The sequence below is a fragment of the Schistocerca cancellata genome, chromosome 3 (assembly GCF_023864275.1).
Source record: "Schistocerca cancellata isolate TAMUIC-IGC-003103 chromosome 3, iqSchCanc2.1, whole genome shotgun sequence".
Taxonomy (NCBI): domain Eukaryota; kingdom Metazoa; phylum Arthropoda; class Insecta; order Orthoptera; family Acrididae; genus Schistocerca; species Schistocerca cancellata.
The window spans coordinates 706,132,665-706,148,543 of NC_064628.1; the positions used below are offsets into that span (position 1 = coordinate 706,132,665).

Consider the following 15,879-nt stretch of genomic DNA (forward strand, 5'->3'; position numbering starts at 1 on the left):
CTGGCGGGGGTGTAACTCAGTGGTAGAGTGTCTGCTTCGCATGCAGAAAGTCCTGGGTTCAAATCCCAGCTCCTCCAATTTTTGTTTCTCCGTGCAGCAGTACATGAAAACTTTTGCCTATCACCATATTCTATAAAATTCAGTGTACAAGATTCTTCCCCCAAGCAAGTGGATTTCGTACAGTTCGACCTCATGGCGGCAGGACGATGACCTGCAAGACCCTTGGCTGCGATCCTCCCATTGAAATGTTGCTCCAAAGCCTTCGGTATGGCGTGCGGAGTGCATCTCAAACATGTATTTGCAACTCACCGCGACAATCGTCTTTTGTTTTTTCGAGATACTGAAAAATGAAGGGGGCACCCGGGATTGAACCGGGGACCTCTCGATCTGCAGTCGAATGCTCTACGACTGAGCTATACCCCCTTTCACGATCTTCCTATTCCCATAACTTAACGAAAAATATTACACTCTGCCTGGCTAAAGACGTCTAGTCGAGCAAAATATCGTGTAATCATTATCTCTCAGTTATATATTAGCGTTAAACGATATAAATATCAAAAATACTAGACACCTCGCGCCTGGAGAAAGTGCGAGTCGGCGCCTTCACCTTAATGTCAGAATGCGAAAATTGCACTAGTAGCTTTTTTCAAGCAAGTTCTGTTCGTCCGTTCTTTGTAATCGTTTGGTATCTGATTAAACTGACATACTCGCCTATGGCTTTCGTAAACGAAAATTTCATTGTGACCCCGACGTGATTTGAACACGCAACCTTCTGATCTGGAGTCAGACGCGCTACCGTTGCGCCACGGAGTCGACGCTGCTTAGGTCTTGTCATGAATAGGTTCCTCGAAAACTTACTGTACCGTTCAAACCTAAGAAATAATGACAGTAGTATCCAGGAGAGACTCGTCCCAGATGTACTTGCTCTGGCGGGGCGTGTAACTCAGTGGTAGAGTGTCTGCTTCGCATGCAGAAAGTCCTGGGTTCAAATCCCAGCTCATCCAATTTTTGTTTCTCCGTGCAGCAGTACATGAAAACTTTTGCCTATCACCATATTCTATAAAATTCAGTGTACAAGATTCTTCCCCCAAGCAAGTGGATTTCGTACAGTTCGACCTCATGGCGGCAGGACGATGACCTGCAAGACCCTTGGCTGCGATCCTCCCATTGAAATGTTGCTCCAAAGCCTTCGGTATGGCGTGCGGAGTGCATCTCAAACATGTATTTGCAACTCACCGCGACAATCGTCTTTTGTTTTTTCGAGATACTGAAAAATGAAGGGGGCACCCGGGATTGAACCGGGGACCTCTCGATCTGCAGTCGAATGCTCTACGACTGAGCTATACCCCCTTTCACGATCTTCCTATTCCCATAACTTAACGAAAAATATTACACTCTGCCTGGCTAAAGACGTCTAATCGAGCAAAATATCGTGTAATCATTATCTCTCAGTTATATATTAGCGTTAAACGATATAAATATCAAAAATACTAGACACCTCGCGCCTGGAGAAAGTGCGAGTCGGCGCCTTCACCTTAATGTCAGAATGCGAAAATTGCACTAGTAGCTTTTTTCAAGCAAGTTCTGTTCGTCCGTTCTTTGTAATCGTTTGGTATCTGATTAAACTGACATACTCGCCTATGGCTTTCGTAAACGAAAATTTCATTGTGACCCCGACGTGATTTGAACACGCAACCTTCTGATCTGGAGTCAGACGCGCTACCGTTGCGCCACGGAGTCGACGATGCTTAGGTCTTGTCATGAATAGGTTCCTCGAAAACTTACTGTACCGTTCAAACCTAAGAAATAATGACAGTAGTATCCAGGAGAGACTCGTCCCAGATGTACTTGCTCTGGCGGGGGTGTAACTCAGTGGTAGAGTGTCTGCTTCGCATGCAGAAAGTCCTGGGTTCAAATCCCAGCTCCTCCAATTTTTGTTTCTCCGTGCAGCAGTACATGAAAACTTTTGCCTATCACCATATTCTATAAAATTCAGTGTACAAGATTCTTCCCCCAAGCAAGTGGATTTCGTACAGTTCGACCTCATGGCGGCAGGACGATGACCTGCAAGACCCTTGGCTGCGATCCTCCCATTGAAATGTTGCTCCAAAGCCTTCGGTATGGCGTGCGGAGTGCATCTCAAACATGTATTTGCAACTCACCGCGACAATCGTCTTTTGTTTTTTCGAGATACTGAAAAATGAAGGGGGCACCCGGGATTGAACCGGGGACCTCTCGATCTGCAGTCGAATGCTCTACGACTGAGCTATACCCCCTTTCACGATCTTCCTATTCCCATAACTTAACGAAAAATATTACACTCTGCCTGGCTAAAGACGTCTAATCGAGCAAAATATCGTGTAATCATTATCTCTCAGTTATATATTAGCGTTAAACGATATAAATATCAAAAATACTAGACACCTCGCGCCTGGAGAAAGTGCGAGTCGGCGCCTTCACCTTAATGTCAGAATGCGAAAATTGCACTAGTAGCTTTTTTCAAGCAAGTTCTGTTCGTCCGTTCTTTGTAATCGTTTGGTATCTGATTAAACTGACATACTCGCCTATGGCTTTCGTAAACGAAAATTTCATTGTGACCCCGACGTGATTTGAACACGCAACCTTCTGATCTGGAGTCAGACGCGCTACCGTTGCGCCACGGAGTCGACGCTGCTTAGGTCTTGTCATGAATAGGTTCCTCGAAAACTTACTGTACCGTTCAAACCTAAGAAATAATGACAGTAGTATCCAGGAGAGACTCGTCCCAGATGTACTTGCTCTGGCGGGGGTGTAACTCAGTGGTAGAGTGTCTGCTTCGCATGCAGAAAGTCCTGGGTTCAAATCCCAGCTCCTCCAATTTTTGTTTCTCCGTGCAGCAGTACATGAAAACTTTTGCCTATCACCATATTCTATAAAATTCAGTGTACAAGATTCTTCCCCCAAGCAAGTGGATTTCGTACAGTTCGACCTCATGGCGGCAGGACGATGACCTGCAAGACCCTTGGCTGCGATCCTCCCATTGAAATGTTGCTCCAAAGCCTTCGGTATGGCGTGCGGAGTGCATCTCAAACATGTATTTGCAACTCACCGCGACAATCGTCTTTTGTTTTTTCGAGATACTGAAAAATGAAGGGGGCACCCGGGATTGAACCGGGGACCTCTCGATCTGCAGTCGAATGCTCTACGACTGAGCTATACCCCCTTTCACGATCTTCCTATTCCCATAACTTAACGAAAAATATTACACTCTGCCTGGCTAAAGACGTCTAATCGAGCAAAATATCGTGTAATCATTATCTCTCAGTTATATATTAGCGTTAAACGATATAAATATCAAAAATACTAGACACCTCGCGCCTGGAGAAAGTGCGAGTCGGCGCCTTCACCTTAATGTCAGAATGCGAAAATTGCACTAGTAGCTTTTTTCAAGCAAGTTCTGTTCGTCCGTTCTTTGTAATCGTTTGGTATCTGATTAAACTGACATACTCGCCTATGGCTTTCGTAAACGAAAATTTCATTGTGACCCCGACGTGACTTGAACACGCAACCTTCTGATCTGGAGTCAGACGCGCTACCGTTGCGCCACGGAGTCGACGCTGCTTAGGTCTTGTCATGAATAGGTTCCTCGAAAACTTACTGTACCGTTCAAACCTAAGAAATAATGACAGTAGTATCCAGGAGAGACTCGTCCCAGATGTACTTGCTCTGGCGGGGGTGTAACTCAGTGGTAGAGTGTCTGCTTCGCATGCAGAAAGTCCTGGGTTCAAATCCCAGCTCCTCCAATTTTTGTTTCTCCGTGCAGCAGTACATGAAAACTTTTGCCTATCACCATATTCTATAAAATTCAGTGTACAAGATTCTTCCCCCAAGCAAGTGGATTTCGTACAGTTCGACCTCATGGCGGCAGGACGATGACCTGCAAGACCCTTGGCTGCGATCCTCCCATTGAAATGTTGCTCCAAAGCCTTCGGTATGGCGTGCGGAGTGCATCTCAAACATGTATTTGCAACTCACCGCGACAATCGTCTTTTGTTTTTTCGAGATACTGAAAAATGAAGGGGGCACCCGGGATTGAACCGGGGACCTCTCGATCTGCAGTCGAATGCTCTACGACTGAGCTATACCCCCTTTCACGATCTTCCTATTCCCATAACTTAACGAAAAATATTGCACTCTGCCTGGCTAAAGACGTCTAATCGAGCAAAATATCGTGTAATCATTATCTCTCAGTTATATATTAGCGTTAAACGATATAAATATCAAAAATACTAGACACCTCGCGCCTGGAGAAAGTGCGAGTCGGCGCCTTCACCTTAATGTCAGAATGCGAAAATTGCACTAGTAGCTTTTTTCAAGCAAGTTCTGTTCGTCCGTTCTTTGTAATCGTTTGGTATCTGATTAAACTGACATACTCGCCTATGGCTTTCGTAAACGAAAATTTCATTGTGACCCCGACGTGATTTGAACACGCAACCTTCTGATCTGGAGTCAGACGCGCTACCGTTGCGCCACGGAGTCGACGCTGCTTAGGTCTTGTCATGAATAGGTTCCTCGAAAACTTACTGTACCGTTCAAACCTAAGAAATAATGACAGTAGTATCCAGGAGAGACTCGTCCCAGATGTACTTGCTCTGGCGGGGGTGTAACTCAGTGGTAGAGTGTCTGCTTCGCATGCAGAAAGTCCTGGGTTCAAATCCCAGCTCCTCCAATTTTTGTTTCTCCGTGCAGCAGTACATGAAAACTTTTGCCTATCACCATATTCTATAAAATTCAGTGTACAAGATTCTTCCCCCAAGCAAGTGGATTTCGTACAGTTCGACCTCATGGCGGCAGGACGATGACCTGCAAGACCCTTGGCTGCGATCCTCCCATTGAAATGTTGCTCCAAAGCCTTCGGTATGGCGTGCGGAGTGCATCTCAAACATGTATTTGCAACTCACCGCGACAATCGTCTTTTGTTTTTTCGAGATACTGAAAAATGAAGGGGGCACCCGGGATTGAACCGGGGACCTCTCGATCTGCAGTCGAATGCTCTACGACTGAGCTATACCCCCTTTCACGATCTTCCTATTCCCATAACTTAACGAAAAATATTACACTCTGCCTGGCTAAAGACGTCTAATCGAGCAAAATATCGTGTAATCATTATCTCTCAGTTATATATTAGCGTTAAACGATATAAATATCAAAAATACTAGACACCTCGCGCCTGGAGAAAGTGCGAGTCGGCGCCTTCACCTTAATGTCAGAATGCGAAAATTGCACTAGTAGCTTTTTTCAAGCAAGTTCTGTTCGTCCGTTCTTTGTAATCGTTTGGTATCTGATTAAACTGACATACTCGCCTATGGCTTTCGTAAACGAAAATTTCATTGTGACCCCGACGTGATTTGAACACGCAACCTTCTGATCTGGAGTCAGACGCGCTACCGTTGCGCCACGGAGTCGACGCTGCTTAGGTCTTGTCATGAATAGGTTCCTCGAAAACTTACTGTACCGTTCAAACCTAAGAAATAATGACAGTAGTATCCAGGAGAGACTCGTCCCAGATGTACTTGCTCTGGCGGGGGTGTAACTCAGTGGTAGAGTGTCTGCTTCGCATGCAGAAAGTCCTGGGTTCAAATCCCAGCTCCTCCAATTTTTGTTTCTCCGTGCAGCAGTACATGAAAACTTTTGCCTATCACAATATACTATAAAATTCAGTGTACAAGATTCTTCCCCCAAGCAAGTGGATTTCGTACAGTTCGACCTCATGGCGGCAGGACGATGACCTGCAAGACCCTTGGCTGCGATCCTCCCATTGAAATGTTGCTCCAAAGCCTTCGGTATGGCGTGCGGAGTGCATCTCAAACATGTATTTGCAACTCACCGCGACAATCGTCTTTTGTTTTTTCGAGATACTGAAAAATGAAGGGGGCACCCGGGATTGAACCGGGGACCTCTCGATCTGCAGTCGAATGCTCTACGACTGAGCTATACCCCCTTTCACGATCTTCCTATTCCCATAACTTAACGAAAAATATTGCACTCTGCCTGGCTAAAGACGTCTAATCGAGCAAAATATCGTGTAATCATTATCTCTCAGTTATATATTAGCGTTAAACGATATAAATATCAAAAATACTAGACACCTCGCGCCTGGAGAAAGTGCGAGTCGGCGCCTTCACCTTAATGTCAGAATGCGAAAATTGCACTAGTAGCTTTTTTCAAGCAAGTTCTGTTCGTCCGTTCTTTGTAATCGTTTGGTATCTGATTAAACTGACATACTCGCCTATGGCTTTCGTAAACGAAAATTTCATTGTGACCCCGACGTGATTTGAACACGCAACCTTCTGATGTGGAGTCAGACGCGCTACCGTTGCGCCACGGAGTCGACGCTGCTTAGGTCTTGTCATGAATAGGTTCCTCGAAAACTTACTGTACCGTTCAAACCTAAGAAATAATGACAGTAGTATCCAGGAGAGACTCGTCCCAGATGTACTTGCTCTGGCGGGGGTGTAACTCAGTGGTAGAGTGTCTGCTTCGCATGCAGAAAGTCCTGGGTTCAAATCCCAGCTCCTCCAATTTTTGTTTCTCCGTGCAGCAGTACATGAAAACTTTTGCCTATCACCATATTCTATAAAATTCAGTGTACAAGATTCTTCCCCCAAGCAAGTGGATTTCGTACAGTTCGACCTCATGGCGGCAGGACGATGACCTGCAAGACCCTTGGCTGCGATCCTCCCATTGAAATGTTGCTCCAAAGCCTTCGGTATGGCGTGCGGAGTGCATCTCAAACATGTATTTGCAACTCACCGCGACAATCGTCTTTTGTTTTTTCGAGATACTGAAAAATGAAGGGGGCACCCGGGATTGAACCGGGGACCTCTCGATCTGCAGTCGAATGCTCTACGACTGAGCTATACCCCCTTTCACGATCTTCCTATTCCCATAACTTAACGAAAAATATTACACTCTGCCTGGCTAAAGACGTCTAATCGAGCAAAATATCGTGTAATCATTATCTCTCAGTTATATATTAGCGTTAAACGATATAAATATCAAAAATACTAGACACCTCGCGCCTGGAGAAAGTGCGAGTCGGCGCCTTCACCTTAATGTCAGAATGCGAAAATTGCACTAGTAGCTTTTTTCAAGCAAGTTCTGTTCGTCCGTTCTTTGTAATCGTTTGGTATCTGATTAAACTGACATACTCGCCTATGGCTTTCGTAAACGAAAATTTCATTGTGACCCCGACGTGATTTGAACACGCAACCTTCTGATCTGGAGTCAGACGCGCTACCGTTGCGCCACGGAGTCGACGCTGCTTAGGTCTTGTCATGAATAGGTTCCTCGAAAACTTACTGTACCGTTCAAACCTAAGAAATAATGACAGTAGTATCCAGGAGAGACTCGTCCCAGATGTACTTGCTCTGGCGGGGGTGTAACTCAGTGGTAGAGTGTCTGCTTCGCATGCAGAAAGTCCTGGGTTCAAATCCCAGCTCCTCCAATTTTTGTTTCTCCGTGCAGCAGTACATGAAAACTTTTGCCTATCACCATATTCTATAAAATTCAGTGTACAAGATTCTTCCCCCAAGCAAGTGGATTTCGTACAGTTCGACCTCATGGCGGCAGGACGATGACCTGCAAGACCCTTGGCTGCGATCCTCCCATTGAAATGTTGCTCCAAAGCCTTCGGTATGGCGTGCGGAGTGCATCTCAAACATGTATTTGCAACTCACCGCGACAATCGTCTTTTGTTTTTTCGAGATACTGAAAAATGAAGGGGGCACCCGGGATTGAACCGGGGACCTCTCGATCTGCAGTCGAATGCTCTACGACTGAGCTATACCCCCTTTCACGATCTTCCTATTCCCATAACTTAACGAAAAATATTACACTCTGCCTGGCTAAAGACGTCTAATCGAGCAAAATATCGTGTAATCATTATCTCTCAGTTATATATTAGCGTTAAACGATATAAATATCAAAAATACTAGACACCTCGCGCCTGGAGAAAGTGCGAGTCGGCGCCTTCACCTTAATGTCAGAATGCGAAAATTGCACTAGTAGCTTTTTTCAAGCAAGTTCTGTTCGTCCGTTCTTTGTAATCGTTTGGTATCTGATTAAACTGACATACTCGCCTATGGCTTTCGTAAACGAAAATTTCATTGTGACCCCGACGTGATTTGAACACGCAACCTTCTGATCTGGAGTCAGACGCGCTACCGTTGCGCCACGGAGTCGACGCTGCTTAGGTCTTGTCATGAATAGGTTCCTCGAAAACTTACTGTACCGTTCAAACCTAAGAAATAATGACAGTAGTATCCAGGAGAGACTCGTCCCAGATGTACTTGCTCTGGCGGGGGTGTAACTCAGTGGTAGAGTGTCTGCTTCGCATGCAGAAAGTCCTGGGTTCAAATCCCAGCTCCTCCAATTTTTGTTTCTCCGTGCAGCAGTACATGAAAACTTTTGCCTATCACCATATTCTATAAAATTCAGTGTACAAGATTCTTCCCCCAAGCAAGTGGATTTCGTACAGTTCGACCTCATGGCGGCAGGACGATGACCTGCAAGACCCTTGGCTGCGATCCTCCCATTGAAATGTTGCTCCAAAGCCTTCGGTATGGCGTGCGGAGTGCATCTCAAACATGTATTTGCAACTCACCGCGACAATCGTCTTTTGTTTTTTCGAGATACTGAAAAATGAGGGGGGCACCCGGGATTGAACCGGGGACCTCTCGATCTGCAGTCGAATGCTCTACGACTGAGCTATACCCCCTTTCACGATCTTCCTATTCCCATAACTTAACGAAAAATATTACACTCTGCCTGGCTAAAGACGTCTAATCGAGCAAAATATCGTGTAATCATTATCTCTCAGTTATATATTAGCGTTAAACGATATAAATATCAAAAATACTAGACACCTCGCGCCTGGAGAAAGTGCGAGTCGGCGCCTTCACCTTAATGTCAGAATGCGAAAATTGCACTAGTAGCTTTTTTCAAGCAAGTTCTGTTCGTCCGTTCTTTGTAATCGTTTGGTATCTGATTAAACTGACATACTCGCCTATGGCTTTCGTAAACGAAAATTTCATTGTGACCCCGACGTGATTTGAACACGCAACCTTCTGATCTGGAGTCAGACGCGCTACCGTTGCGCCACGGAGTCGACGCTGCTTAGGTCTTGTCATGAATAGGTTCCTCGAAAACTTACTGTACCGTTCAAACCTAAGAAATAATGACAGTAGTATCCAGGAGAGACTCGTCCCAGATGTACTTGCTCTGGCGGGGGTGTAACTCAGTGGTAGAGTGTCTGCTTCGCATGCAGAAAGTCCTGGGTTCAAATCCCAGCTCCTCCAATTTTTGTTTCTCCGTGCAGCAGTACATGAAAACTTTTGCCTATCACCATATTCTATAAAATTCAGTGTACAAGATTCTTCCCCCAAGCAAGTGGATTTCGTACAGTTCGACCTCATGGCGGCAGGACGATGACCTGCAAGACCCTTGGCTGCGATCCTCCCATTGAAATGTTGCTCCAAAGCCTTCGGTATGGCGTGCGGAGTGCATCTCAAACATGTATTTGCAACTCACCGCGACAATCGTCTTTTGTTTTTTCGAGATACTGAAAAATGAAGGGGGCACCCGGGATTGAACCGGGGACCTCTCGATCTGCAGTCGAATGCTCTACGACTGAGCTATACCCCCTTTCACGATCTTCCTATTCCCATAACTTAACGAAAAATATTACACTCTGCCTGGCTAAAGACGTCTAATCGAGCAAAATATCGTGTAATCATTATCTCTCAGTTATATATTAGCGTTAAACGATATAAATATCAAAAATACTAGACACCTCGCGCCTGGAGAAAGTGCGAGTCGGCGCCTTCACCTTAATGTCAGAATGCGAAAATTGCACTAGTAGCTTTTTTCAAGCAAGTTCTGTTCGTCCGTTCTTTGTAATCGTTTGGTATCTGATTAAACTGACATACTCGCCTATGGCTTTCGTAAACGAAAATTTCATTGTGACCCCGACGTGATTTGAACACGCAACCTTCTGATCTGGAGTCAGACGCGCTACCGTTGCGCCACGGAGTCGACGCTGCTTAGGTCTTGTCATGAATAGGTTCCTCGAAAACTTACTGTACCGTTCAAACCTAAGAAATAATGACAGTAGTATCCAGGAGAGACTCGTCCCAGATGTACTTGCTCTGGCGGGGGTGTAACTCAGTGGTAGAGTGTCTGCTTCGCATGCAGAAAGTCCTGGGTTCAAATCCCAGCTCCTCCAATTTTTGTTTCTCCGTGCAGCAGTACATGAAAACTTTTGCCTATCACCATATTCTATAAAATTCAGTGTACAAGATTCTTCCCCCAAGCAAGTGGATTTCGTACAGTTCGACCTCATGGCGGCAGGACGATGACCTGCAAGACCCTTGGCTGCGATCCTCCCATTGAAATGTTGCTCCAAAGCCTTCGGTATGGCGTGCGGATTGCATCTCAAACATGTATTTCCAACTCACCGCGACAATCGTCTTTTGTTTTTTCGAGATACTGAAAAATGAAGGGGGCACCCGGGATTGAACCGGGGACCTCTCGATCTGCAGTCGAATGCTCTACGACTGAGCTATACCCCCTTTCACGATCTTCCTATTCCCATAACTTAACGAAAAATATTACACTCTGCCTGGCTAAAGACGTCTAATCGAGCAAAATATCGTGTAATCATTATCTCTCAGTTATATATTAGCGTTAAACGATATAAATATCAAAAATACTAGACACCTCGCGCCTGGAGAAAGTGCGAGTCGGCGCCTTCACCTTAATGTCAGAATGCGAAAATTGCACTAGTAGCTTTTTTCAAGCAAGTTCTGTTCGTCCGTTCTTTGTAATCGTTTGGTATCTGATTAAACTGACATACTCGCCTATGGCTTTCGTAAACGAAAATTTCATTGTGACCCCGACGTGATTCGAACACGCAACCTTCTGATCTGGAGTCAGACGCGCTACCGTTGCGCCACGGAGTCGACGCTGCTTAGGTCTTGTCATGAATAGGTTCCTCGAAAACTTACTGTACCGTTCAAACCTAAGAAATAATGACAGTAGTATCCAGGAGAGACTCGTCCCAATTGTACTTGCTCTGGCGGGGGTGTAACTCAGTGGTAGAGTGTCTGCTTCGCATGCAGAAAGTCCTGGGTTCAAATCCCAGCTCCTCCAATTTTTGTTTCTCCGTGCAGCAGTACATGAAAACTTTTGCCTATCACCATATTCTATAAAATTCAGTGTACAAGATTCTTCCCCCAAGCAAGTGGATTTCGTACAGTTCGACCTCATGGCGGCAGGACGATGACCTGCAAGACCCTTGGCTGCGATCCTCCCATTGAAATGTTGCTCCAAAGCCTTCGGTATGGCGTGCGGAGTGCATCTCAAACATGTATTTGCAACTCACCGCGACAATCGTCTTTTGTTTTTTCGAGATACTGAAAAATGAAGGGGGCACCCGGGATTGAACCGGGGACCTCTCGATCTGCAGTCGAATGCTCTACGACTGAGCTATACCCCCTTTCACGATCTTCCTATTCCCATAACTTAACGAAAAATATTACACTCTGCCTGGCTAAAGACGTCTAATCGAGCAAAATATCGTGTAATCATTATCTCTCAGTTATATATTAGCGTTAAACGATATAAATATCAAAAATACTAGACACCTCGCGCCTGGAGAAAGTGCGAGTCGGCGCCTTCACCTTAATGTCAGAATGCGAAAATTGCACTAGTAGCTTTTTTCAAGCAAGTTCTGTTCGTCCGTTCTTTGTAATCGTTTGGTATCTGATTAAACTGACATACTCGCCTATGGCTTTCGTAAACGAAAATTTCATTGTGACCCCGACGTGATTTGAACACGCAACCTTCTGATGTGGAGTCAGACGCGCTACCGTTGCGCCACGGAGTCGACGCTGCTTAGGTCTTGTCATGAATAGGTTCCTCGAAAACTTACTGTACCGTTCAAACCTAAGAAATAATGACAGTAGTATCCAGGAGAGACTCGTCCCAGATGTACTTGCTCTGGCGGGGGTGTAACTCAGTGGTAGAGTGTCTGCTTCGCATGCAGAAAGTCCTGGGTTCAAATCCCAGCTCCTCCAATTTTTGTTTCTCCGTGCAGCAGTACATGAAAACTTTTGCCTATCACCATATTCTATAAAATTCAGTGTACAAGATTCTTCCCCCAAGCAAGTGGATTTCGTACAGTTCGACCTCATGGCGGCAGGACGATGACCTGCAAGACCCTTGGCTGCGATCCTCCCATTGAAATGTTGCTCCAAAGCCTTCGGTATGGCGTGCGGAGTGCATCTCAAACATGTATTTGCAACTCACCGCGACAATCGTCTTTTGTTTTTTCGAGATACTGAAAAATGAAGGGGGCACCCGGGATTGAACCGGGGACCTCTCGATCTGCAGTCGAATGCTCTACGACTGAGCTATACCCCCTTTCACGATCTTCCTATTCCCATAACTTAACGAAAAATATTACACTCTGCCTGGCTAAAGACGTCTAATCGAGCAAAATATCGTGTAATCATTATCTCTCAGTTATATATTAGCGTTAAACGATATAAATATCAAAAATACTAGACACCTCGCGCCTGGAGAAAGTGCGAGTCGGCGCCTTCACCTTAATGTCAGAATGCGAAAATTGCACTAGTAGCTTTTTTCAAGCAAGTTCTGTTCGTCCGTTCTTTGTAATCGTTTGGTATCTGATTAAACTGACATACTCGCCTATGGCTTTCGTAAACGAAAATTTCATTGTGACCCCGACGTGATTTGAACACGCAACCTTCTGATCTGGAGTCAGACGCGCTACCGTTGCGCCACGGAGTCGACGCTGCTTAGGTCTTGTCATGAATAGGTTCCTCGAAAACTTACTGTACCGTTCAAACCTAAGAAATAATGACAGTAGTATCCAGGAGAGACTCGTCCCAGATGTACTTGCTCTGGCGGGGGTGTAACTCAGTGGTAGAGTGTCTGCTTCGCATGCAGAAAGTCCTGGGTTCAAATCCCAGCTCCTCCAATTTTTGTTTCTCCGTGCAGCAGTACATGAAAACTTTTGCCTATCACCATATTCTATAAAATTCAGTGTACAAGATTCTTCCCCCAAGCAAGTGGATTTCGTACAGTTCGACCTCATGGCGGCAGGACGATGACCTGCAAGACCCTTGGCTGCGATCCTCCCATTGAAATGTTGCTCCAAAGCCTTCGGTATGGCGTGCGGAGTGCATCTCAAACATGTATTTGCAACTCACCGCGACAATCGTCTTTTGTTTTTTCGAGATACTGAAAAATGAAGGGGGCACCCGGGATTGAACCGGGGACCTCTCGATCTGCAGTCGAATGCTCTACGACTGAGCTATACCCCCTTTCACGATCTTCCTATTCCCATAACTTAACGAAAAATATTACACTCTGCCTGGCTAAAGACGTCTAATCGAGCAAAATATCGTGTAATCATTATCTCTCAGTTATATATTAGCGTTAAACGATATAAATATCAAAAATACTAGACACCTCGCGCCTGGAGAAAGTGCGAGTCGGCGCCTTCACCTTAATGTCAGAATGCGAAAATTGCACTAGTAGCTTTTTTCAAGCAAGTTCTGTTCGTCCGTTCTTTGTAATCGTTTGGTATCTGATTAAACTGACATACTCGCCTATGGCTTTCGTAAACGAAAATTTCATTGTGACCCCGACGTGATTTGAACACGCAACCTTCTGATCTGGAGTCAGACGCGCTACCGTTGCGCCACGGAGTCGACGCTGCTTAGGTCTTGTCATGAATAGGTTCCTCGAAAACTTACTGTACCGTTCAAACCTAAGAAATAATGACAGTAGTATCCAGGAGAGACTCGTCCCAGATGTACTTGCTCTGGCGGGGGTGTAACTCAGTGGTAGAGTGTCTGCTTCGCATGCAGAAAGTCCTGGGTTCAAATCCCAGCTCCTCCAATTTTTGTTTCTCCGTGCAGCAGTACATGAAAACTTTTGCCTATCACCATATTCTATAAAATTCAGTGTACAAGATTCTTCCCCCAAGCAAGTGGATTTCGTACAGTTCGACCTCATGGCGGCAGGACGATGACCTGCAAGACCCTTGGCTGCGATCCTCCCATTGAAATGTTGCTCCAAAGCCTTCGGTATGGCGTGCGGAGTGCATCTCAAACATGTATTTGCAACTCACCGCGACAATCGTCTTTTGTTTTTTCGAGATACTGAAAAATGAAGGGGGCACCCGGGATTGAACCGGGGACCTCTCGATCTGCAGTCGAATGCTCTACGACTGAGCTATACCCCCTTTCACGATCTTCCTATTCCCATAACTTAACGAAAAATATTACACTCTGCCTGGCTAAAGACGTCTAATCGAGCAAAATATCGTGTAATCATTATCTCTCAGTTATATATTAGCGTTAAACGATATAAATATCAAAAATACTAGACACCTCGCGCCTGGAGAAAGTGCGAGTCGGCGCCTTCACCTTAATGTCAGAATGCGAAAATTGCACTAGTAGCTTTTTTCAAGCAAGTTCTGTTCGTCCGTTCTTTGTAATCGTTTGGTATCTGATTAAACTGACATACTCGCCTATGGCTTTCGTAAACGAAAATTTCATTGTGACCCCGACGTGATTTGAACACGCAACCTTCTGATCTGGAGTCAGACGCGCTACCGTTGCGCCACGGAGTCGACGCTGCTTAGGTCTTGTCATGAATAGGTTCCTCGAAAACTTACTGTACCGTTCAAACCTAAGAAATAATGACAGTAGTATCCAGGAGAGACTCGTCCCAGATGTACTTGCTCTGGCGGGGGTGTAACTCAGTGGTAGAGTGTCTGCTTCGCATGCAGAAAGTCCTGGGTTCAAATCCCAGCTCCTCCAATTTTTGTTTCTCCGTGCAGCAGTACATGAAAACTTTTGCCTATCACCATATTCTATAAAATTCAGTGTACAAGATTCTTCCCCCAAGCAAGTGGATTTCGTACAGTTCGACCTCATGGCGGCAGGACGATGACCTGCAAGACCCTTGGCTGCGATCCTCCCATTGAAATGTTGCTCCAAAGCCTTCGGTATGGCGTGCGGATTGCATCTCAAACATGTATTTCCAACTCACCGCGACAATCGTCTTTTGTTTTTTCGAGATACTGAAAAATGAAGGGGGCACCCGGGATTGAACCGGGGACCTCTCGATCTGCAGTCGAATGCTCTACGACTGAGCTATACCCCCTTTCACGATCTTCCTATTCCCATAACTTAACGAAAAATATTACACTCTGCCTGGCTAAAGACGTCTAATCGAGCAAAATATCGTGTAATCATTATCTCTCAGTTATATATTAGCGTTAAACGATATAAATATCAAAAATACTAGACACCTCGCGCCTGGAGAAAGTGCGAGTCGGCGCCTTCACCTTAATGTCAGAATGCGAAAATTGCACTAGTAGCTTTTTTCAAGCAAGTTCTGTTCGTCCGTTCTTTGTAATCGTTTGGTATCTGATTAAACTGACATACTCGCCTATGGCTTTCGTAAACGAAAATTTCATTGTGACCCCGACGTGATTCGAACACGCAACCTTCTGATCTGGAGTCAGACGCGCTACCGTTGCGCCACGGAGTCGACGCTGCTTAGGTCTTGTCATGAATAGGTTCCTCGAAAACTTACTGTACCGTTCAAACCTAAGAAATAATGACAGTAGTATCCAGGAGAGACTCGTCCCAATTGTACTTGCTCTGGCGGGGGTGTAACTCAGTGGTAGAGTGTCTGCTTCGCATGCAGAAAGTCCTGGGTTCAAATCCCAGCTCCTCCAATTTTTGTTTCTCCGTGCAGCAGTACATGAAAACTTTTGCCTATCACCATATTCTATAA

General features: G+C 45.4%; 52 non-coding genes across 52 annotated transcripts; 18 read left to right on the forward strand and 34 right to left on the reverse strand.

The window, feature by feature from the left end:
* The first annotated feature begins 5 nt into the window (after nucleotides 1–5).
* On the forward strand, nucleotides 6–77 carry Trnaa-cgc (transfer RNA alanine (anticodon CGC)). Its single transcript has one exon. It is a non-coding gene; the product is annotated as a tRNA-Ala (tRNA).
* A 274-nt stretch (nucleotides 78–351) lies between these two features.
* On the reverse strand, nucleotides 352–423 carry Trnac-gca (transfer RNA cysteine (anticodon GCA)). The gene has a single exon. It is a non-coding gene; the product is annotated as a tRNA-Cys (tRNA).
* A 318-nt stretch (nucleotides 424–741) lies between these two features.
* Nucleotides 742–813, reverse strand: Trnaw-cca (transfer RNA tryptophan (anticodon CCA)). The gene has a single exon. It is a non-coding gene; the product is annotated as a tRNA-Trp (tRNA).
* Nucleotides 814–932: 119 nt separating this feature from the next.
* On the forward strand, nucleotides 933–1,004 carry Trnaa-cgc (transfer RNA alanine (anticodon CGC)). The gene has a single exon. It is a non-coding gene; the product is annotated as a tRNA-Ala (tRNA).
* A 274-nt stretch (nucleotides 1,005–1,278) lies between these two features.
* Trnac-gca (transfer RNA cysteine (anticodon GCA)) lies at nucleotides 1,279–1,350 on the reverse strand. The gene has a single exon. It is a non-coding gene; the product is annotated as a tRNA-Cys (tRNA).
* Nucleotides 1,351–1,668: 318 nt separating this feature from the next.
* On the reverse strand, nucleotides 1,669–1,740 carry Trnaw-cca (transfer RNA tryptophan (anticodon CCA)). Its single transcript has one exon. It is a non-coding gene; the product is annotated as a tRNA-Trp (tRNA).
* A 118-nt stretch (nucleotides 1,741–1,858) lies between these two features.
* Nucleotides 1,859–1,930, forward strand: Trnaa-cgc (transfer RNA alanine (anticodon CGC)). Its single transcript has one exon. It is a non-coding gene; the product is annotated as a tRNA-Ala (tRNA).
* A 274-nt stretch (nucleotides 1,931–2,204) lies between these two features.
* Nucleotides 2,205–2,276, reverse strand: Trnac-gca (transfer RNA cysteine (anticodon GCA)). Its single transcript has one exon. It is a non-coding gene; the product is annotated as a tRNA-Cys (tRNA).
* Nucleotides 2,277–2,594: 318 nt separating this feature from the next.
* Trnaw-cca (transfer RNA tryptophan (anticodon CCA)) lies at nucleotides 2,595–2,666 on the reverse strand. Its single transcript has one exon. It is a non-coding gene; the product is annotated as a tRNA-Trp (tRNA).
* Nucleotides 2,667–2,784: 118 nt separating this feature from the next.
* Trnaa-cgc (transfer RNA alanine (anticodon CGC)) lies at nucleotides 2,785–2,856 on the forward strand. Its single transcript has one exon. It is a non-coding gene; the product is annotated as a tRNA-Ala (tRNA).
* Nucleotides 2,857–3,130: 274 nt separating this feature from the next.
* Nucleotides 3,131–3,202, reverse strand: Trnac-gca (transfer RNA cysteine (anticodon GCA)). Its single transcript has one exon. It is a non-coding gene; the product is annotated as a tRNA-Cys (tRNA).
* Nucleotides 3,203–3,520: 318 nt separating this feature from the next.
* Nucleotides 3,521–3,592, reverse strand: Trnaw-cca (transfer RNA tryptophan (anticodon CCA)). Its single transcript has one exon. It is a non-coding gene; the product is annotated as a tRNA-Trp (tRNA).
* A 118-nt stretch (nucleotides 3,593–3,710) lies between these two features.
* On the forward strand, nucleotides 3,711–3,782 carry Trnaa-cgc (transfer RNA alanine (anticodon CGC)). Its single transcript has one exon. It is a non-coding gene; the product is annotated as a tRNA-Ala (tRNA).
* Nucleotides 3,783–4,056: 274 nt separating this feature from the next.
* On the reverse strand, nucleotides 4,057–4,128 carry Trnac-gca (transfer RNA cysteine (anticodon GCA)). The gene has a single exon. It is a non-coding gene; the product is annotated as a tRNA-Cys (tRNA).
* A 318-nt stretch (nucleotides 4,129–4,446) lies between these two features.
* Nucleotides 4,447–4,518, reverse strand: Trnaw-cca (transfer RNA tryptophan (anticodon CCA)). The gene has a single exon. It is a non-coding gene; the product is annotated as a tRNA-Trp (tRNA).
* A 118-nt stretch (nucleotides 4,519–4,636) lies between these two features.
* On the forward strand, nucleotides 4,637–4,708 carry Trnaa-cgc (transfer RNA alanine (anticodon CGC)). Its single transcript has one exon. It is a non-coding gene; the product is annotated as a tRNA-Ala (tRNA).
* A 274-nt stretch (nucleotides 4,709–4,982) lies between these two features.
* On the reverse strand, nucleotides 4,983–5,054 carry Trnac-gca (transfer RNA cysteine (anticodon GCA)). The gene has a single exon. It is a non-coding gene; the product is annotated as a tRNA-Cys (tRNA).
* Nucleotides 5,055–5,372: 318 nt separating this feature from the next.
* On the reverse strand, nucleotides 5,373–5,444 carry Trnaw-cca (transfer RNA tryptophan (anticodon CCA)). Its single transcript has one exon. It is a non-coding gene; the product is annotated as a tRNA-Trp (tRNA).
* A 118-nt stretch (nucleotides 5,445–5,562) lies between these two features.
* Trnaa-cgc (transfer RNA alanine (anticodon CGC)) lies at nucleotides 5,563–5,634 on the forward strand. Its single transcript has one exon. It is a non-coding gene; the product is annotated as a tRNA-Ala (tRNA).
* Nucleotides 5,635–5,908: 274 nt separating this feature from the next.
* Nucleotides 5,909–5,980, reverse strand: Trnac-gca (transfer RNA cysteine (anticodon GCA)). The gene has a single exon. It is a non-coding gene; the product is annotated as a tRNA-Cys (tRNA).
* A 318-nt stretch (nucleotides 5,981–6,298) lies between these two features.
* Nucleotides 6,299–6,370, reverse strand: Trnaw-cca (transfer RNA tryptophan (anticodon CCA)). Its single transcript has one exon. It is a non-coding gene; the product is annotated as a tRNA-Trp (tRNA).
* A 118-nt stretch (nucleotides 6,371–6,488) lies between these two features.
* On the forward strand, nucleotides 6,489–6,560 carry Trnaa-cgc (transfer RNA alanine (anticodon CGC)). Its single transcript has one exon. It is a non-coding gene; the product is annotated as a tRNA-Ala (tRNA).
* A 274-nt stretch (nucleotides 6,561–6,834) lies between these two features.
* On the reverse strand, nucleotides 6,835–6,906 carry Trnac-gca (transfer RNA cysteine (anticodon GCA)). The gene has a single exon. It is a non-coding gene; the product is annotated as a tRNA-Cys (tRNA).
* A 318-nt stretch (nucleotides 6,907–7,224) lies between these two features.
* On the reverse strand, nucleotides 7,225–7,296 carry Trnaw-cca (transfer RNA tryptophan (anticodon CCA)). The gene has a single exon. It is a non-coding gene; the product is annotated as a tRNA-Trp (tRNA).
* Nucleotides 7,297–7,414: 118 nt separating this feature from the next.
* Trnaa-cgc (transfer RNA alanine (anticodon CGC)) lies at nucleotides 7,415–7,486 on the forward strand. Its single transcript has one exon. It is a non-coding gene; the product is annotated as a tRNA-Ala (tRNA).
* A 274-nt stretch (nucleotides 7,487–7,760) lies between these two features.
* Trnac-gca (transfer RNA cysteine (anticodon GCA)) lies at nucleotides 7,761–7,832 on the reverse strand. Its single transcript has one exon. It is a non-coding gene; the product is annotated as a tRNA-Cys (tRNA).
* Nucleotides 7,833–8,150: 318 nt separating this feature from the next.
* Trnaw-cca (transfer RNA tryptophan (anticodon CCA)) lies at nucleotides 8,151–8,222 on the reverse strand. Its single transcript has one exon. It is a non-coding gene; the product is annotated as a tRNA-Trp (tRNA).
* A 118-nt stretch (nucleotides 8,223–8,340) lies between these two features.
* Nucleotides 8,341–8,412, forward strand: Trnaa-cgc (transfer RNA alanine (anticodon CGC)). Its single transcript has one exon. It is a non-coding gene; the product is annotated as a tRNA-Ala (tRNA).
* A 274-nt stretch (nucleotides 8,413–8,686) lies between these two features.
* Nucleotides 8,687–8,758, reverse strand: Trnac-gca (transfer RNA cysteine (anticodon GCA)). The gene has a single exon. It is a non-coding gene; the product is annotated as a tRNA-Cys (tRNA).
* Nucleotides 8,759–9,076: 318 nt separating this feature from the next.
* On the reverse strand, nucleotides 9,077–9,148 carry Trnaw-cca (transfer RNA tryptophan (anticodon CCA)). The gene has a single exon. It is a non-coding gene; the product is annotated as a tRNA-Trp (tRNA).
* Nucleotides 9,149–9,266: 118 nt separating this feature from the next.
* Trnaa-cgc (transfer RNA alanine (anticodon CGC)) lies at nucleotides 9,267–9,338 on the forward strand. Its single transcript has one exon. It is a non-coding gene; the product is annotated as a tRNA-Ala (tRNA).
* A 274-nt stretch (nucleotides 9,339–9,612) lies between these two features.
* Trnac-gca (transfer RNA cysteine (anticodon GCA)) lies at nucleotides 9,613–9,684 on the reverse strand. The gene has a single exon. It is a non-coding gene; the product is annotated as a tRNA-Cys (tRNA).
* A 318-nt stretch (nucleotides 9,685–10,002) lies between these two features.
* On the reverse strand, nucleotides 10,003–10,074 carry Trnaw-cca (transfer RNA tryptophan (anticodon CCA)). Its single transcript has one exon. It is a non-coding gene; the product is annotated as a tRNA-Trp (tRNA).
* A 118-nt stretch (nucleotides 10,075–10,192) lies between these two features.
* On the forward strand, nucleotides 10,193–10,264 carry Trnaa-cgc (transfer RNA alanine (anticodon CGC)). Its single transcript has one exon. It is a non-coding gene; the product is annotated as a tRNA-Ala (tRNA).
* A 274-nt stretch (nucleotides 10,265–10,538) lies between these two features.
* On the reverse strand, nucleotides 10,539–10,610 carry Trnac-gca (transfer RNA cysteine (anticodon GCA)). Its single transcript has one exon. It is a non-coding gene; the product is annotated as a tRNA-Cys (tRNA).
* Nucleotides 10,611–10,928: 318 nt separating this feature from the next.
* Nucleotides 10,929–11,000, reverse strand: Trnaw-cca (transfer RNA tryptophan (anticodon CCA)). The gene has a single exon. It is a non-coding gene; the product is annotated as a tRNA-Trp (tRNA).
* A 118-nt stretch (nucleotides 11,001–11,118) lies between these two features.
* Trnaa-cgc (transfer RNA alanine (anticodon CGC)) lies at nucleotides 11,119–11,190 on the forward strand. The gene has a single exon. It is a non-coding gene; the product is annotated as a tRNA-Ala (tRNA).
* A 274-nt stretch (nucleotides 11,191–11,464) lies between these two features.
* On the reverse strand, nucleotides 11,465–11,536 carry Trnac-gca (transfer RNA cysteine (anticodon GCA)). Its single transcript has one exon. It is a non-coding gene; the product is annotated as a tRNA-Cys (tRNA).
* A 318-nt stretch (nucleotides 11,537–11,854) lies between these two features.
* On the reverse strand, nucleotides 11,855–11,926 carry Trnaw-cca (transfer RNA tryptophan (anticodon CCA)). The gene has a single exon. It is a non-coding gene; the product is annotated as a tRNA-Trp (tRNA).
* Nucleotides 11,927–12,044: 118 nt separating this feature from the next.
* Nucleotides 12,045–12,116, forward strand: Trnaa-cgc (transfer RNA alanine (anticodon CGC)). The gene has a single exon. It is a non-coding gene; the product is annotated as a tRNA-Ala (tRNA).
* Nucleotides 12,117–12,390: 274 nt separating this feature from the next.
* Trnac-gca (transfer RNA cysteine (anticodon GCA)) lies at nucleotides 12,391–12,462 on the reverse strand. The gene has a single exon. It is a non-coding gene; the product is annotated as a tRNA-Cys (tRNA).
* A 318-nt stretch (nucleotides 12,463–12,780) lies between these two features.
* On the reverse strand, nucleotides 12,781–12,852 carry Trnaw-cca (transfer RNA tryptophan (anticodon CCA)). The gene has a single exon. It is a non-coding gene; the product is annotated as a tRNA-Trp (tRNA).
* Nucleotides 12,853–12,970: 118 nt separating this feature from the next.
* Trnaa-cgc (transfer RNA alanine (anticodon CGC)) lies at nucleotides 12,971–13,042 on the forward strand. Its single transcript has one exon. It is a non-coding gene; the product is annotated as a tRNA-Ala (tRNA).
* Nucleotides 13,043–13,316: 274 nt separating this feature from the next.
* On the reverse strand, nucleotides 13,317–13,388 carry Trnac-gca (transfer RNA cysteine (anticodon GCA)). Its single transcript has one exon. It is a non-coding gene; the product is annotated as a tRNA-Cys (tRNA).
* Nucleotides 13,389–13,706: 318 nt separating this feature from the next.
* Trnaw-cca (transfer RNA tryptophan (anticodon CCA)) lies at nucleotides 13,707–13,778 on the reverse strand. The gene has a single exon. It is a non-coding gene; the product is annotated as a tRNA-Trp (tRNA).
* A 118-nt stretch (nucleotides 13,779–13,896) lies between these two features.
* On the forward strand, nucleotides 13,897–13,968 carry Trnaa-cgc (transfer RNA alanine (anticodon CGC)). Its single transcript has one exon. It is a non-coding gene; the product is annotated as a tRNA-Ala (tRNA).
* Nucleotides 13,969–14,242: 274 nt separating this feature from the next.
* Trnac-gca (transfer RNA cysteine (anticodon GCA)) lies at nucleotides 14,243–14,314 on the reverse strand. Its single transcript has one exon. It is a non-coding gene; the product is annotated as a tRNA-Cys (tRNA).
* A 318-nt stretch (nucleotides 14,315–14,632) lies between these two features.
* Nucleotides 14,633–14,704, reverse strand: Trnaw-cca (transfer RNA tryptophan (anticodon CCA)). Its single transcript has one exon. It is a non-coding gene; the product is annotated as a tRNA-Trp (tRNA).
* Nucleotides 14,705–14,822: 118 nt separating this feature from the next.
* On the forward strand, nucleotides 14,823–14,894 carry Trnaa-cgc (transfer RNA alanine (anticodon CGC)). The gene has a single exon. It is a non-coding gene; the product is annotated as a tRNA-Ala (tRNA).
* A 274-nt stretch (nucleotides 14,895–15,168) lies between these two features.
* Trnac-gca (transfer RNA cysteine (anticodon GCA)) lies at nucleotides 15,169–15,240 on the reverse strand. The gene has a single exon. It is a non-coding gene; the product is annotated as a tRNA-Cys (tRNA).
* Nucleotides 15,241–15,558: 318 nt separating this feature from the next.
* Trnaw-cca (transfer RNA tryptophan (anticodon CCA)) lies at nucleotides 15,559–15,630 on the reverse strand. Its single transcript has one exon. It is a non-coding gene; the product is annotated as a tRNA-Trp (tRNA).
* Nucleotides 15,631–15,748: 118 nt separating this feature from the next.
* On the forward strand, nucleotides 15,749–15,820 carry Trnaa-cgc (transfer RNA alanine (anticodon CGC)). The gene has a single exon. It is a non-coding gene; the product is annotated as a tRNA-Ala (tRNA).
* Nucleotides 15,821–15,879: the final 59 nt, after the last annotated feature.